Source organism: Natator depressus, chromosome 2 (genome assembly GCF_965152275.1).
Source record: "Natator depressus isolate rNatDep1 chromosome 2, rNatDep2.hap1, whole genome shotgun sequence".
NCBI classification, from domain to species: Eukaryota; Metazoa; Chordata; order Testudines; family Cheloniidae; genus Natator; species Natator depressus.
Genome location: NC_134235.1, coordinates 112044519 through 112047174, shown reverse-complemented (window position 1 = coordinate 112047174; position 2656 = coordinate 112044519).

Sequence of the window (2656 nt, the reverse complement as noted above, 5' to 3'; positions counted from 1 at the left end):
GTAGGGGCTGCCTTGGCCCATTGTGAAGGGGCTCTTCACACATTGTATCTGCTTGAGTCACACCACCTCTCAGCGCCTCCACACTCTTCCTATCACATGAGTGTGCCTTAAAAGACTTCAATTTGAAAGAGCCTTACACCTCCAACTAAAGGCGGGCCTACCGTGGAACCCTGGATAAGAAACCTCTCTGAGTTTGGGGAAGTTTAGATCTGAATCTGCATCTGAATTTCACAGCTTGGGTCTACTTCTACCATCAAGAAAAAACCAACTAATACTGGAAAAGAAAAAACCAAAAAGATGAAAAAGAAAATGAAAATTGGGTTGGCTATAAAGAATTCCCTTCCTTCCCCCTACATCTGGGTCTTACCTCAACCAATGAATCTACGCTAAACACTTTGGGGGATCATCAAGATATCTGGATTTTTCTGATCATCTTTAATGTTAAGCCCTTTAGTCCTCCAGCATTGTGTCTGGAAGCACAGAAAACAGATCACATACAAGCCTTTTCTCTCATTATTTCTGTCATGAATGCAAGCAGTGGAAATCTCACAGGAAACCCTGTTCTCATGAGATTTCCAGACCAAGAAATTAGGATAGTTTGGATAAGCTTTGGAACCCACAATCCTGAATCCTTATCCAAACCATTCCGCTCAAACTACAGCTCCCAGAACACAGTGTCATTTACACTGTTAGGGTCAGACATCGGCTGGTGTACACTGCCTTGGCACCACTGACTTCAGTGGAACTACACCAGTTTTTACCAGCTGAGAATCTGGCTCTTAGTTTCTAATCACATGCATCTGACTTATTTTAAAAGAGACACTAATGTGCACTAATTTTCTCAGGGAAATTGCACAGTAAATGAATGTCAGGAAATGCATCTTTCTCTGTACATCACACAGCAGCAGGTTGAGAGGTTTCTTTTTTTTTTTTTTAAGCTCTGTCACACAGATCTAAAAATTAATTTGCCTCTTAAAAATGGATGATTGGTGCTGCCAAACCCTGTATTTTCCAGAGCAATAAGGCAGATTTTGATTAGGCTTCACTGAGTCCTAGATTCCATGTTCCAGTAACCACATGCTGTGGAGTGTGGGAGACTCACAGGTGACTGACCCAAGTCTGCAGCAGAAATTCTCACTGAAAGGCTGACAGCTGAACAGAGCTTTGGCCCAGCTGGAAGAGAGGGAGGAAGCTGCAAAAGCAGCAGAGGAAATGATGTCTGAATTCTGAGCACCGATGCCTGATTTATAGAATGCAGAACAGGTTGCTTCCAATCAAAATGTTAAGCCACTGGCTTGAAACAGCAAATGAATTAATTGTGCCATTTTCATGACATTCTGCTGTAGCTTAAATGTATTAATAACTGTTCATCCCAGAAACAGCTTTTTCCTCCCACATGAGGGGGGAAAATATCTATCTGAATTTTTTAGATTATGTGACAGGCTTGCAAACTGTTGTTAACTTCATCATTTGGAATACGGATTAGGCTGCAGTACATTAATTTATTGGGAGTGAGAGCTGCCTGTTCATCTCCTTTCTGTTATAACATCTACAGTGAAAGCACACTGGGGGCCAGCCAGCTAGTGAATAATGGCCTAGAATATGAAGTTTGGTGGGGGGAGATGGCAAGATTTGTAACTGATATAACAGAATCCATTAAGCAAAAATTAAAAGGTCAGTGGTCCTTCAATAGATATGGCTCTTAATGAAATTACAGATCATGAAACCTGCCAGTTAAAAATGGCATTAATTGAATGTAGTAAAAGGCTGTGCACATATGCCTTTCCAGTCAAACAAAAATAGATACCGAGATTAAACACCCACTGTTCATTTAGCTAGAGTCCATAACACTCAGCATCTGGCAATCTTACCCACTAGAACAGTCCAACCCTTCATCCTGCTTCGACATACTGGGCCTGTAGCTAGGAGGGGCTGAGCACCCTCAGCTCACAGTGGGCCAAATCCTGAGAGGTACTGAGCAAGTGCAACTCCCACTGACCTCGCTGGGAGCTGCAGGAGTTTGGCACCATTCAGAATTTTGCCCACTGATTTCAGTACAACTTGGGTATGCTCACCCCCTGGCAGGAGGAGTCCAGCATCTCCCCAGAGTAGGCCCGGAACAAGTAGATTTTTCATCTCTTTAGTGGCTGTTTGTCTCTGTCATTTATCCATTCATGAGGGATCCACTTGTAATACCGTATGGACAAAACGGTGGGGGGGAAAGTTTAAGCGCTGCTATTTGTGGGCCAACAGAATTCATGAAACATTAAAGAGATCCTTATCCGTGTCCTGAATTGTTACTACCAAGTCTTCAGCTTTGCAGAAAACATATTTCTGTTGTCATTTTTATTCCTCATAGGCCTGTTCGCCCTATGATTATGTTAATGGCCTTCACCACATGTGAACAATTACTCAGCATAAAAAAAGTGTGATGCTTAGGTACTTAAGTCTGAAATCTTAATGTAATTGCCTATAGAAAAATCTATTTACATCATCTATTCAATATTTAGGGATCAGTGTCCATGAGCTTTTAGGCTGAAATTGCCAAGCCATGACAGTATGGTAACACTACCACCTCACAGCAATTTGTAATCTTAGATTTTATTTTAACGTCTAATACTAATAGACAAATCAGCTACAGGGCACGTTGCTTTCT